This window comes from Rhinolophus hipposideros, assembly GCF_964194185.1.
Source record: "Rhinolophus hipposideros genome assembly, chromosome: 15".
Lineage (NCBI taxonomy): Eukaryota > Metazoa > Chordata > Mammalia > Chiroptera > Rhinolophidae > Rhinolophus > Rhinolophus hipposideros.
In genome coordinates, this window is record NC_138061.1 from 63,529,083 (window position 1) to 63,545,417 (window position 16,335).

A 16,335-nucleotide genomic window follows, 5' to 3' on the forward strand; every position below is an offset into this window, starting at 1 on the left:
CTGATGGATTTAAGAAAAGTCATTTGTTTTAAGTTTGTTAAGCTTTTTCCTTGTTGTAAGGCTGGGAGTGACAATTTCTAAGCTTTTTTATATGTCAAAGATGGAACCAGAAGCCAGGGGCTTTAAATTTTTATATCTTCTGAATAATGACTATTCTTTATCAAACAATTCCTACTGCACCTCCTGCCCTCTACCCCTGGAAGATCCTCCGAGAGGCCCATCCCTTCAGATGCCTCCATTAGATGGTCACAAGTGAGCTCCAGGTCTGTTACCTGCTGTATTCCCAGCGCCTAGAACAGTGCCCAGAACAACAAGTGTGTGCTAAGTGACACATGTTCACCCCTTCATTAGGGACCCATGGAGTCAAATTCCCAGGCCTGGCCACCTTTAATGGCTCCAGATGGCTCTCATCTCTATGACAGTCCACCTTCCTCTGGGGCCTTCAGTTGGCTGGTGTTCGGTTTGCATTTCCTGGACACTGGAGAAATAAGACGGGGTGTTTGGATCCATGTACAGAGTCTCTGTATCCCTACACAGAGGCTCCATCATGAACAAACTCATCATTCCACTTTCTTTTCAAGAATTTCCCAAAGGCAGCAGTTCCCAGCCAAAGACTAACAGTAGGACCCATGGTTTGAAGGGAATCCCTATTCATTCAGGATGGTCACCTTGCACCCTTCCTTGGATTCTGCTTTTTTATTCGATATGTCACCCTTACAACAGTCCTGTGAGATATGCCCTCTCATGATCCCCTTTTTATAGTGAAGAACCCAAGTGGAGAGGTTAGATCACTTGAGTAAGACCACGGAGTAGGTAAGCGGTGGGACTAAGATCTATACCCAGGCCTGGCTTTCTCTAAATATTGCTTTTGTCTGTGCAGAACTGGCAACATGATGTGCGTGGTCGCATGGGAGGGTTGACCTTCCCCGTGGACTTGAAAGTTGACAGGAACTGGATCACGCCATGGGACTAAAGGAGGAGAGAGCAGAGGTCTAGGCAGAGGAGGGGGGACCATTTCTTAACTGAACCCTGGGCAAAGCTGGTGTTTAAGATGCCCTGACTCTTGGATGGTATTTAGGGCAGGTATCTGGAAGTCAACACCAGGGGCACCTGAGTCCCCATGTTAATCTTCACCTTCCTCCTAAGCCATCAGGATGCTGCTTCCTCCCAACCTTGTTTCTAGGGTAACTGGCTTGTGGTCTTACCTGCCAGCCATCTGACATGTTGAGAGATGCCAATTTGTACCATTAACCTAGTCACACTGTAGGAAGCCTGCTGAGTACATTCAATTTGGGTGGGGAAGATGATGGCTGTGGCCACAGGATGCAGTGGACGGTCCTAAAGCCAGAAGTGCAGCAATGAATGAGCAGTAGAGGTAGGTCAGGCCAGGTCCGGTGAGTCCTGCAGCTGCTGCTCTTAGGAGTCAATGAACTTCCTGAATCTCAACTTCCTTATCTGGCCACTGGGGAGAGCCCCTCCACCTGCAGGGAGCTGGGGCCCCTAAATGAGACTGCACGGGAGGGGAGCTGCAGAGTGCAGAAGGCCTGAGAGCCTTGCTGTGGTTTGCCATTTCGCAACCATTCTGAGGGTCATGTCACTTCTCCCAGATGTGCAGGAAGAGACTCCCTAAGGAAAATAGGAAAACGGCTCCCTAAGGAAAGTCCCTGACTCAGCTCTTACTTGTTTCAGACACTTAGGGTGGGTAAGTGTGGGCTTCCGCTTGGCTTCCCAGAGGGCAGTGTGTCTGGCACAGTTTCTGTCTAGACACTGGCGGAGGGCTCTGGCAAGCCTGTCCCTAGCCTTCTTCTTCCTTGGGCACAGACGCCTCAGGACCAACAGCTCAGAACCCAGGAGAGCAAGAGGGCTCTCCCTGGTGTCATGGGCTCAAATGTGTCCCCCACCGCCCAAATTAATATGTTGGAGTCATAACCCCCCGTGCCTCAGGATGTGACTGTATTTGGATACAGATTCTTTAAAGAGGTAATTAAGTTAAAGTGAAGTCATTAGAGTGGGTGCCAATTCAACATGACTGGTGTCCTCCTAAGCAGAGATTAGGACATAGCCGCACACAGAGAAAAGACCCTGTAAAGACACAGAGAAAAGACCCTGTAAAGACACAGGGAGAAGACAGCCATCCACAAGCCAAGGAGAGAGGTCTCAGAAGAAACCAACTCTGCCAATACTTTGGTCTTAGTCTTTAAAATTATGGGAAAATAAATCTGTAGTTTAAGCCACTCAATATGTGGTGCTTTGTGATGGCGGCCCGAGCAGACTACCACACCCATCATTCCACCTCACTGTGACTAAGGGAATTCCAGCTCCCATGGTAGCCCTTGGAGTCAGGGACCCCTCTTGGGACCACCATGATGTGGGACACTTCATCTTGTTCTCGGTTCCCTCTGTCTTTCATTGTCCCCACATCCACCCCTGCACCTCTGCACTAGGTTTCCCAGGACCCTGACTCCATGTGTCCCAGGCCTGTCCAATTCACACACTCCTCTCAGCTTGGAAATGGAGAAGTAATGGGGGCATCAGATGTACCCTGCAGCTTAGCTTTGCGTGTCCCATGTCCCATCCCCGTGGACAGCTCTGATTTTAGTCACGGAGGGGACAAAGAGTTCCCGCCCACTGATGGGTTCCCACCCCAGGCTCTTAGCCTTGAAGGCCTTCTCTGAAGCCACAGGGACCCCATAGCCCCTGGGCAAATAAATGCAGTCTGAAAGTGCTGGGCAGCCATACCCCTCAGGGCAGCCTTCTGCGAAGGGAGAAAGGACAGAACTCGCAGCCTCTCTCCTTCCGGGACCATCCGGGAGTCATCCCACGCTCTTCCCCCACCTCCTACGGAAGTCGGCCTGTTGCTGAGAGCAGTGGCCTGGACAACGACCCTCACACTGGCATTCTCTTCTTCCATGTCTCACTCGCCCATCCCCAGTTCCTGCTTCCTGGCCTCGCCTCCCAAATAACCCACCCGCACCCAAGCATGTGCCTCACGTTCTGCTTTTGGGGAACCCAAACGTGAACATAGCTTCACCACTTCCTGGCTGGGGAGCAGGATGGAATGATTTCACTTTACTCATCTGTAAAATGGAAACATCAATATCTCACAGTCTGGTCACAAGAGTTAAATGAGGACAGCATGTTGAAGTGACTTGTAAACTGTATAAGATGATCTCAGTGCTATTATTTGTTATTATTTTTAGTTTGGTGGTAGCATTAGGTCCTTCCTCCATTGCTCTTTCATTAAAAAAAAATGAAAGAAAGAAAACCCCACCTTCTGTCCCGTTTCTTAGGGGCCCTGTGCTGCCAGGTGCAGGTGACCATCCTTGGGTAGAAATGGGTGCTAAGGGGCTGACACTGCTCCTCCCTTCCCCTTCCTTATCAGTGGGCTCGTATAAGATGATAGTCAAGAGGACACTGTGTGGAAGAGACACTGGGGTGGCTGGATCTTTCCAGCCCAGCTTCGTTGGTGCTGTCTGTGTGCCAGGATGTCACGGGCTGGGCTTGGTGCTGTGCAGGAAGCCTGGGCTGAGCTGGATGGACGGAGCTCTCCGAACGCTGATGCAGCCTGGCCCTCTTCCAGGAATGCCTGTTGCGGTCTGCCTACTGGCTGCTCTGGCCCATGCCCCAAGGGCTGACGAGGCTGTCCCCTGCTCTGGGACCCCGCTCTGACTCCCGGGCATCACGGGGCCCTCCTCCAGCTTCCTGCTCTCCTTGTACCAACCCTCCTCCAGAGCCCTGTCCTTCAGAAAACCAAGATCTCTTTGAGAGGAGGGGTTGTATCTCTATGTGTGTGTTCTAGAACAGGAACTGTTGGTCAACATTACAGGCTCAATAACATTTGTAGACTGACGGATCAGGCATGCCTGGTGAGAGAATGGGAGCCATGTAGGTAGTCTTCATGCCATGGAACTGCCAAGAGGCTACTGGAGTGGGCAGGCGAAGCCAAATCTGGGCTGGCATACAGAGCCCAAGTGCCAGGAGGGATGTCAGAAGGGGCAGGACGGGGACAGAGCTGCTCAGAGTCAAGACATGAGGTAAAGAGCAAAGTGCTGGGATGGGGTATCAGGATGGGCAGGGATCTGAGTGGCTTCCGCATGTTGGCTGGGACTTTTGCATAATTCTGAGAGCTCCTTCAGCATTAAGAACCAGAGCGGGTGGGTGGGATAACCAGAAAGCTGCCCTCCACACACACTTGCCATCATCTCTACTAGATTAGTTCTCAAGAAGCTGATGCCTCCGTCCCCCAGGCTTCTGAATAAATGCTGCCAAAAGTCCCCTGCTCTGGGCACTCAGCAGTTCTGAGGCTACAGATGGAGACAGTACTTACAGTGTTGCATGGGAGGCAGGTGCCATGGACTGTTGTTTGTGTTAAGCTGGGCAGTGGGTGTCACTCTTCACTTACAGAGCTGTTGCCCAAAGCAGCCCACAGGGGACACATGGTGTATGGATGGCTGGCTGGCTGGCTGGGTGGATGGTGTTGGAGTTGGTGAGATGGAATAGTGAGAGGACAGAGCGTGCTGGGGAAGGGTCAGTCACCAAGCAGTCTTCCCCACACTTGTTCTTTCTTCTGCATGCCCAATAATCTATCACCACCATCCCACTACTCAAGCCAGAGGTTGGATCTTGACTCTCCTCCTCCCTCCCTCCCTCCCCTTCCACACGCAGCAAGCCACCAAGCTCTGTGTATTCCACTTTCTTAGACTGTTCTGTCTCTACTACCACTATCTTGGTCCAACTTCTCATTAGCCCTTCCCTGGACTATTGAAATGGCCTCCTACCTTGTGGGTCTCTCTGCCCCAGCTTCGTCTCCCCCTGTCCATCAGCTACCCCTCCCAGAATTTGGTATCTTAGAATGGCCTCATATATTCTATTGGCTTCCCATAAACAAAACCAGAGAGCAAGGACCTGTGATGGCTTTGTAATGCAACTTGGCTAGGCTGAAGGACACTTCCCAGGATTCCCTTTAGGCTGGGCCACAGGGAGATTCTTGGGAGATTTGGGAAATGGAAGGGAAACAACAGCCATTATGCAGTGCGTGTACATTGTTGCTGATCAGCTGATTCACCTCAACGGTCTGAAGCAGCAGCTGGGCCTGCCATTGCCCCACCTTCCATGGAGCCCTAGTCAGCTTCTCTAACTCCTTGGCCAGGTATGTGTGTGTTCAGCTCTGTGATGAAGGGCCTGGTTTCTGAAAGACTACTCTGTACCACCAAAACCAACCATCCTGTTAGCTAGATGGAAATCCTGGATATCCTCAAGCCTCTCCTGTCCAGTACTGCAAGCACTATCCATCCTTCTTTTTCCCCTAACATCTCTTGACACTATTGTCCCCTCTATATTCTTCCTGACTCAAGTCCTCAGGAAGGCCACCTGAACTTCATTAGGCCTCTCTCCATGCTATTCGTTCATTCACGCATTCAACAGTTATTAAACATATACTATGTGTCAGGCACTATTTTAGGCACTGTGAAAACAGCTCTAATCTTAACCTTCTCCCTTCCCCTCTGAGTTCTGTTTGAATAGTGACCATGGGGTATTAGCAATAGAGTCTGCAGGATAGAGTCTATATTTAAATAGCAGAAGGGAGGCAGATTATAGATACAACAAGTAAGTAGGAAGGAGGACTTCTAGCTATGTCTGAGCAATGAGGATAGCAAACCATCTTCCCAAATGCAACTATAAATCTGGACAAAATTAACAAAAGTAACAATATTTATTCTCTGGAAATTGACCAAAGGCATGCAACAATCTGAAAAGCACTTATGCTTAAAAAACAGGGGTAAGAGGAGTGGGAGTCTGGTCCTCTTGCCTAGGGATGCTTCTATCCTACTTCCCCAGCTCAGTCATCACAGACGTTCTGCCAGGGTGGGGCACATCATGGGGACCAGCAACTTTGTTGACAAAGTCAAAAGTGGCTCATTCAGTTGTGAGTGGTGGGCAACGTCTATACCCAGAAGTCAGTAGAATGGACAATGGAGGCATCAGGTAAATGGGGAGAACTGATGCTCTGTCTGAGATTGCAGTCATTTTGGCGACAAACATGCTTCTGGCTTAGGCTGCATCCATGGGCAGAGGAGACCAGAGAGGGCTAACCCTAAGAGTGTGGGCATGTGCAGAGGTAAAGTGAAGGGCCCAGAAGAAAGTAAAAGCCAGAGGAAACTGGAAAACAACCCAAACTTGGAGGGTATTTCCCTACTCTACATGGATCTATTGGCAGAGAATGGAAGCTTTAGTGTCTCAAGGTTTGAATACAACATCTGTTCAATCATTGGCTGATCCCTGAATCACACAGGAACAAGGGTAATCTTCTAGGAAGCCAGGTTTAAAAATACAAGGAAGAATAAAAAACAAATATAAGTAGTAATATTAGTGACTACATACTGTGGGGAAGACAGATTTATCTCAGCAAGTTACCAAACAAATAATTCAACAATAACAACAAAAACATTATTTAGTGGGTAAATCAGAATTCATAGTTCCTACAATGTTATCTAAAATGCCCAGTTTTTAACAAAAACATTATGACCTATACAAAGGAAAAGGAAATTGTGGCCCCCACTCAGGAAAAGAGTAAATAGAAACTCTATGAGTATTCCCAGATTTTGTAGTTAGCAGATAAATACTTAAAAAAATAACACTATACAAATATATTTAAAGAATTAAAGGAAACATGTTTAAAGAATTAGTGATGCATTACAATAATCAACAAATAAAGAATCTCAGTGAGAGAGAAAATATTTTTAAAAGTCCAACAATTGAAATGAAAAATTTACTAGAGGGGCTCAACAGAAGAGTTTATATGGCAGAAGAAAGAATAAGTGAACTCGAAGATAGAACTATAAAAAATATCCATTCCGAAGAACATAGAGGCACTCAGAACAAAACAATTGAAGAAGAAAGAAAAAAACAGACTCTCAGAGACCTGTAAAGAAACATTAAGCATGCCAATATGTGTAATGCAATTCCTAGAAGGAGACAAGAGAGAGAAAGGGACAGAAAAATTATTTGTAAAAAAAAAAAAAAAAAAAAAGAGTAGCTGAAAACTTCCCAAATTTGATGAAAAGTTAGTTTTCCATGAAACAAACAAAAAGCTCGAAGTACGACAAATACAAAGAGAGCTACATTTCGACACATTAGAGTCACTGTTGAAAGAAAAAGAGAAAATCTTGAAAGCAACAAGAAAAAAATGACTCATCACATAGAGGGAGCATCAATATGATTAACAGCTGAATTCTCATTTGAAACAGTGGAGGCTAGAAGTGGAAGAACATATTCAAAGTGCTGAAAGAAAAATAAAAATTGTTAACCAAGAATTCTATATCCAAATAGCTATTCTTCAAAAATGAGGGCAAAATAAAGACATTCCCAGATAAATAAAGACAGAGAATTCCTTGCTGGCAGATCTGCCTTGTAAGAAATACTAAAGGAACTTCTTCAGGCTGAAAGGAAATGAAACAAGGCAGTAAAATATGAAGTCCACAGGAAGAAATGATGTTAGATAAGTTAATACAGGTTAATATGAAAGACTATAAGTACAGTCATGCATCACTTAATGATGGGATACATTCAGAGAAATGTGTCATTAGGCGATTTTATGGTAGCGTGAAGATCACAGCGTGCATGTATACAAACCTAGATGGTCTAGCCTACTACACACCTGGGCTATATGGTATAGCCTATTGCTCCTAGGCTACAAACCTGTACTGAATATTGTAGATCATTGTAACACAATTGTAGGTACTTGGATATCTAAGCATAGAAAAGGTACAGCAAAAATACGGTATAAAAGATAAAAAATGGTACACATGTATAGGGTATTTACTATGAATGGGGCTTTCAGGACTGAAAGTTGCTCTGGGTGGGTCCCTGAGGGGGTTGTGAGTTAATATGAAGGCCTAGGGCATTACTGTACACAACTATAGACTTTCTAAACATTGTACACAAGCATCACCACAAACATGTGAGTAATGCATTGTGCTAGGACATTATGACAGCTATGATGTCATTAGGTGACAGGACTTTTTCAGCTCCATTAAAATCCTATGAGACCACTGTTGTATACATAGTCCATCATTGACAAGAATGTTGTTATGCAGTGCATTACTGTATATATTTTTCTCATTTATTTGCTGAACATCTTTTAAAGGCATAAATGGGTATAAAGCAACAATTATAACAGTGGTTTGGGAGTTTATAATATATAGGTATAATATATACACGAGAATAATAACACATGGGGCAGTTTCTATATTTAACTGGAATTAAGTATTAATCTGAAGTAGATTAAGATAAAATGCATATTGTAATCCCTAGAAGCAACATTAATTAAAACAAAAATATAGTAAAAAAATCAATAAAAAGTTAAATTGTATGGTACAAAATATTGAATACAAAGATGATAGTAAAAGAGGAACAGAGGAACAAAAATAGAAGAGACATATAGGAAACAAATTAAAAAATAGCAAATATAAAGCCAACCATATTAATAATTACATTAAATGTGAATGATCTAAATATGCCAATCAGAAGGCTAAGATTACCTCCATGAAATAGCAAGATCCAGTTATATGCTGTCTGTAGAGATACTCTGAAGATTCAATGACACAATGAAACACAATGAAGATTCAATGACCACGGAAAGGAAAAGGATGAAAAAAGATATACCATGCAACTGTAACCTTCAGACAGCTGAAACTGGCTATGTTAATATAAAATAAAATGGACATTAAGAAAAAAAACATTACAACAAAAAGGGATATTTCACAATAATAAAAGAGTAACTACATCAGGGAGCTATAACAATTATAAATATATAAAAACCATACAGCTTCAAAACACATGAAGCAAAAACTGCCACCAGACAATTGAATAATAAGAGTTAGAGAGTTCGATATCCCAGTAGCAATAATTGATAGACCAACTAGACAGAATATCAGCAACGATACAGAATGCTTGGACATCACTACCAATGAATTTGACCTAACATACATATGACACTCCTTACAATGACTGCAGCATATACCTTATTTTCATGTACATGTGGACCGTTCTTCAGGATAAACCATATGCTAGGCCACAAAACTGTAAATCAACTGGTGAGTGAATAAACAAAATGCACATCCATACAATGGAGTATTATTTCACTAAAATTAAACAAACTACTGATAGATATGTGGACACGAGAACATGAACGAACCTCAGAAATCTTATGCTACTGCAGACGGGGGAGTAGGTAAACACAGTGCTCACCTCCTCTCAGGGCCACGTCAATTACAACTAAACGACTGAGTACCCCTCATTGAGAATCTCCTGAAGTCTAGCTGAATTAAAGCCCTACAACTATGGACATATGAGTACAGAAGCCACCTTGAGGCAGGTTTGGGAACAGGCAGGTCCCAAACCTGTGTGAGACTATTAAAAATTGGGAGGGATATCCTGGCTGTGGTAGTCCCTCATAGAGGAGCAAGAGGCTCCAGCATCACACCAGGCTCCCCAGCCCAAGGTTTCAGTGCCAGTGAGACAAGTCCCCATAACATCTGGCTGTGACAACCAGTAGAATTGTGGCTGAGTGAGATGGAGGGAGGCTTCAGTCCTAGGTACTCTCTTAAGGGGCCCACACATAGCCTTATCATTGAGGGACTCACTCATTCTGAGCTCCAGTTCTGGGGTGGCAGAGCCAGGGACATATGGGGAAGAACTGAGTTGTGTCTTCAGGTTGAGGGCTGGAGGGGCAGCTTTCTCCTGGATGGAGGAGCTGGGGGAAGCCATTGTTTCTTTGTTGAGTCCTCTCCCTCCTTGTGTGCAGAGGAAGGCTGATGCCATATCTGAGTCTCCATCAAACTGGCTATCACCTTTTGTCTGCCCCACCCTAGTTATTCCCTGAGACCACACCCCACCTAACTTTCAGACATACCCAAGCCACTTCCAGTGGCTTTTCCATATAAATAGTCTACCTGACTCATGCTGTGGACTTTCCTAAAATCTCTCAAAGGTTCATAAAACCCAAACAAGCAGAATCTGGCTTCAGCATGTCCCGTATTTCTGGCTGAGCAGCCCCCTAAGCCTGGTACTAGTGACAGCCGGACTTGGTTCATGGCTTGGCCTCTCAAGGCAACTCCAAGTAGAGTGCAGGCAGTGGCCATCTCTGGACTGCTTTGTGGCTCATGCCAGGTGGCCCTGGTCAGGGCACAGAGTGAGGCTGAACTTGGCCTACAGCAGATCCTGTCCCAGGAGGCCAGCACTGGGAGGACCAGTGGCCAGCTTCGGACTGGGCCAGAGCATCACCCAGCCACCTCCAAGGATGGCACACCCAAAGGACAGATTGTGCAGGCATCAGAGCCTCGCAAAAGCGAAGCCTGCTCTGTACGGTCAGCCCCTGCACAACAGTTCCTCCACTGTAGTCACAGCCAGTCCTCACAACAAATCAGCCTGAAGGTGAGTCCCTCCCGTTGATGTGCAAACAGCAATCAAGGCTCAACTACAACAGGAGGGCACACACAACCCACACAAGAGACACACCTGGAGCACCCAGCTCAGGAGACCAGGGAGATTGCACCACTGGGTCCCACAGACACCTACTACATATGGCGACTCTACTCAGACCAAGAGGCATAGCAGCCCTACCTAATACACAGAAACAAGCACAGGGAGGTAACTAAAATGGGAAGACAAAGAAACATGTCCCAAATGAAAGAACAGAACAAAGCTCTAGAAAAAGAACTAAACAAAATGGAGACAAGCAATCAATCAGACATAGACTTCCAAACACTGGTTATAAGGATGCTCGAGATCTCAGGGAAAACTTCAACAAAGACATAAGAAACATAAAAATGGAGATGGAAAACATAAAAAAGAATCAGTCAGAAATAAAAAAATTAAACAACAAAAATGATGAATACATTATAGGGAATCTACAGTAGATTAGATTACGCACAGGACTGAATCAGCAATGTAGAAGACAAGGTAGCAGAAAACACCCAATCAGAACAGCAAAAAGAAAAAAGAATACAAAAAAATAAGGAGAGATTAAGGGGCCTCTGAGACAACATCAATCACACCACCAGTCACATCAAAGAGGTACCAGGAGGAGAAGAGAGATAACAAAGAATTGAAAACGTATTTGAAGAAATAATGACGGAAAAGTTCCCTAACCTGCTGAAGGAACTAGACATACAAGCCCAGGAAGAACAGAGAGTCCCAAACAAGATGAACCTAAAGAGGCCCACATGAAGACACATCACAATCAAAATACCAAAGGTTAAAGACAAAGAGAGACTCCTAAAAGCAGCAAAAGAAAAGCAGTTAGTTACGTATCAGGGAGCTCCCACAGAACCATCCACTGATTTCTCAACAGAAAGTTTGCAGGCCAGAGGGAGTGGCAGGAAATATACAAAGTGATGAAAAGCATGGACCTACAACCAAAATTACTCTACCCAGTAAAACTATCACTTAGAATCAAAGGACAGATAAAGAACTTCCCAGACAAGAAAAAGCTGAAGGAGTTCCTCACCACCAAACCAATATAACAACAAATGTTAGAGAGACATTTTTAAGACAACAACAACCAAAACAAAAATCAAAATATGAAATATTAAATGGCAATAACTACATATCTATCAACAATTACTTTACGTGTAAGTGGATTAAATGCTGCAATCAAAAGATGGGGTGGTTGAATGGATAAGAAAACAAGATCCTTACATATGCTGCCTATAAGAGACTTACTTCAGATCAGAAGACACACACAAACTAAGAGTAAAGGGATGATAAAAAGATGTTTCATGAAAATGGAAAAAAAAAAAAAAAAAGCTGGGGTAGCAATACTTACACCAGCCAAAAAAGACTTTAAACCAAAGGCTATAACAGGAGACCAAGAAGGACCCAGTAATCCCATTTCTGGGTATTTAGCCAAAGAAACCCAAAATGCTACTTTGAGGGGACATGTGCATCCATAAGTTCATTGTAGCACTGTTTACAATGGCCAAGACGTGAAGGCGGCCTGGGTGTCCATTGATGGAAGAATGGATAAAGAGGAGGTGGTACATATATACAATGAAATATTGCTCGGCCAGGGAAGGGAATGGGTTCTTGATACCTACGGCGGCACGGCTGGACCTGGAGGGTATTGTGCTGAGTGGAGTATGTCAGACAGAGAAAAACAGATGCAATGTGATTCCACTTATATGTGGAATCTAAAGAACAAAGTAAATAAACAAACAAAACAGAAACAATCTCATAGATACAGAGAACATTTTGATAGTTGCCAGAGTGGAGGGTGGTTTGGGGGTGGGTAAAAAAGGGAAGGGATTAAGAAGTACAAATTGGTTATTACAAACTAGTTATGGGGATGTAGGGTGTAGCACAAGAATACAGTCAATAATATTGTAATAACTATGTCTGCTGTCAGATGGGGATTGGATTTATCATGCTGATAGATGGGAAGGGGGTTGGGGGACAGGGTACAAAAGATGAAGGCATTAAGAAGTATAAATTGGTAGTTACAAAACAGTCATGGGGATGTAAAGTAAAGCACAGGGAATATAGTCAATGATACGGAAATAATTATGCATAGTGCCAGGTAGGTTCTAGACTAGTCAGAGAGATCACTTCTTAAATTATATGAATGTCTAACCACTATGCGTACACCCAAAATTAATATAAAATAATTTTGAATGTCACCTGTCATTGAAAAATTAAAAGAGGGAGGAAAAAGGTGAAGGGGAATGAGGTTTAAATTTCCAGGTATAAAACAAATAAGTCAAGGGAATGTAATGTACAGCATAGGCAATATAGTCAATAATATTGTGATGGTTGCTGGACTTATGGTCATCACTTCTTTAGGTATGTAAATGTTGAATAACTATGGGGTACTCCTGAAGCTTATGTAATATTGTATGTTAGCTATATTTTAATAAAAATATTTAATAAAAGATTGAAGTTAAAACATAATTTTGAAGAAAAAAAAAGAAATCTTATGCTAAATGAAAGAAGTCTGATGCAGATGAGTACACACTATGTGATTCTACTTATATAAAATGTCCAGAAAAAGCAAATTTATAGATACAGGAGACCAATCCATGTTTTCCTTGGGCTGGAGGTAGGAGTGGGAATTAATTTCGATAGCATGAGGGAACGTTTCCAGATGACACAAATGTCCTAAAACTGGATTATGGTGATGGTTGTACAACTCTATAAATTTACTGAAAAATCATTGACTTGTATACTTAGAATGGGTGAATTTTATCATATGTAATTCACACCTCAATAAAGCTGTTAAAATATGTAAATGTATGAGACAATAACAAATGCTATGAAGAAAAATAAGGCAGGAAAGAAAGATAGGAGAGTTGGGGTGGGGTTGCAATTAGTGCAGTCATTGGTGTAGTTTGCCAATTACTTCAATCCTCTCCTAAGCCTGTGATAGTTCTACTTCCTGGACCCCTGGTGGGTAGCTGGGGCAATGAGTGGTGAATGGTGTGTGACTTGTGTGACTCCCAGGCCACGGATTTCATCGCTGATATGAAACGCTTCTAGAGCTCAGTCTCTTCCTTTGCCCTCTGGCCTGGCCACCAGCACCGCTTGACATAATGGTTGTTCCGTCAGCCTGGGTCTTTGAGTCACTATGATGGGCAGGTTACCTCTGACCCAGTTACTGTGTAACCGATACCCCATTGTGACACAGACAGGCAGTCAGTGAAAACATCAAAAGAAGATAGCATTTGAGTAAAAGTCTGAAGGAGTGAGTTTGTGAGTCATGTAAATATCTGTGGGAGAGAGGGCAGAAAACATGCAAAGCCTGGCACACCTGAGGAGTAGCAAGGAGGCTGGCATTGCTGTACGACACTGTGAATGTACGGATTGGCACTGAGCTAGCTGTTCTCCTTAAAATGGCACACCTGAGGATTAACGAGCGGTGAACGGACAAGCAGATGGCCGTGATGGGTAATGTGACGGGTAACGTGGGCCGATGCAGGAGCCAGTGGCCTGGGAAGCCACTGGGACGTGTTGAGCCAGTGACAGATCTAATCAGCTTTAGGTTTTAAGAGCCTTATTCCAGCTGCAATATTGAGAGGAGATGGAGGGGCCAATGGCAGGACCAAGACCAACGGAGAGGTTGAGAGTGGACTTCACAGCCTGCCGCGGGTCCTTCTGCCCATAAGCAGTTCTGACCCGTTCAGTCACGTGCTGACAACTTGCTACAGCTCCTATTGCTCATGAGAGAGTCTAAATTTCTTAACATGACACCAACCTACCTTTCCACTCTGTCAACCACCACCCCTCTTCCTACTACGTCAATTCTCCTCATTCTGACTCTTCTATTCTCCCAGGACATACTCTTGCCCCCTTCCCTGAGTTCTTGTGGTCCCTTCACACCGCTGCCATCCACAAGCAGGGAGGAGAGGCTATGCTCCCAGACAGGCCAAGTGAGCCCAGCCACAGTGTTGGGGAGGGTGGTGATGGAGGATGTCCCCTGCCCGGGTCCTGAAGCTTAGCTTGTGGGCCAGGAAGTTGGGGGCCTATAGGAAAGGTTGGATTGAGAGCTGCCTTCTTCATTCTGGACACTCTGGCAAGAGGCCACTATCTCTCTCCCCACTATGATTCAGCCACGCTGTGGCTCCATGGTGGGGAGCACCCAAGGAGGGTCAGCTACAAAGAGAAGCTGCCAGCCTTTGGGAGACAGTCAGGCAGGACAGTGAGCAGGAGTCTGGGAAGCTGGTGAGCAGAGGCCACAGCTGGTCTGAATGGGCAGGATAGGGCTGTGGGAAAAGCCTACAAGTGCTGGAGCCAAGGGTGCCCATGGCTGAGTAACAGTTTCAGCACCAGGGTTCTGAGCTAGAAATCCGGACCTGTGCTGGCTGGCCTCTGAGTTCCTGTTGCAAGGTCCTGGGCTTAACAAAACTGTAGGCAAAGTGAAGTGAAGTAGGGCGGCACAATTTAACTCCAAAGAATCTTCCATTTGCCCTAATTCCCTGAAATTTTCAGTTAAAAACAAGCTCAAGTTCCCCAATAATCTCCAATAGAAGGGAGAAGGCGGGAAGAAGAAAGGGAAGAGGAGAGGGGAGAGGGGAGGAGAAAGGAGGAGACAGGAGGAGAGGGAAAGAGAGGGAAGCGGGGAGGAGAGGAGAGGGAGAGGAGAGAAGAGGGGAGAAGAAAGGAGAGGGGAGAGGAGAGGAGAGGAAAGAGGAGAGAGAGGAGGAGAGAGAGAGGAGAGGGGAAGAAAGGAGAAGAGATAGGGGAGAGGAGAGAAGGGGTAAAGAGGAGAGAGGAGAGGAGTGGAGAGAGAAGGAGTGGGGAGGGAGGGAGAGACAGATATAGATAGAGAGACAGAGAGAAACAGAGAGGGAGAAGAGACAGAAGAGCTGACCCAGGACCAAGGATGGGAGGAGAAGCCATTTCCCCTGTGCTAAGTCTCCTTCCCTCCCATAGAATGGCACTGCTGGTCCTTTTTCACAAAGCTGCCAAGCCGTTTGTGGTCAGATATGATTTAAAAATTCAGTTTAAAGTAATGAAGTACTAATGCATGTTACAATGTGGGTGAACCTTAAAGATACTATTACTCTAAGTCAAAGAAGCCAGTCACAAAAAGACACACACCGTATTCATTCTTTTATATCAAATATCCAAATAGGTAAGTCCAAAGAGAGAGAAAGATTAGTGGATGCCATGGCTGGAAGAGGTTTGGGTATGGGGTTTTCCTTTGGGGTGATGAAAACATTTGGAACTGGAGAGACGTGGTGGCTGTACCACGCTGAATGTACGGATTGGCACAGGATTAGCTGTTCTCCTTAAAATGGTTCATTTTACTGTGTGAATTTCACTGCAACTAGCAACGGCAACTGGACCTGGAGCTGAGCTGCGCCCTCCACAACTAAGACTGAAAGGACAACAACTTGACTTGGAAAAAGTCCGGGAAGTGCACACTGTTCCCCAATAAAGTCCTGTTCCCCTTCCCCAATAAAGTCTTTAAAAAAAATGAATCTAATCAAATTCTTTAAATTCAGGTATCTCGTGCAATGTCTCATTTGTCTTTTTCTTAAAGGATTGTCATCTGTACCCTGAAGCCACGGGACATGGAAATCTGATGGCTGGAACCTTCCACAAAAGCAAGTGAGTTTTCTGTTCAAACCAGATGATGCTATACACCCAGCTCAGAGGAAAATATCTAGAGCTTTGACAGATACCCAATACATTAGGACTGAACAGAGTTAAAGGCCAATCTCAGCTGCTCCCACCCCTACTGTGGGAAGGGAGGCCCAGAGAGGTCTAACACCCTGAGAAGTATCCAGCCTAGAGTTGGATCCAGGTGACCTGGCTAATGAACACAGAGCTTGACCC

General features: G+C 44.8%; 1 protein-coding gene across 2 annotated transcripts in view; it reads right to left on the reverse strand.

Annotated features, from left to right (window-relative positions):
• The window catches only part of ARHGAP22 (Rho GTPase activating protein 22), a gene marked incomplete at its 5' end in the record, with an annotated part of 210,854 nt that overhangs the window by 189,605 nt on the left and 4,914 nt on the right, over positions 1 to 16,335 (reverse strand). The window lies entirely within an intron of this gene.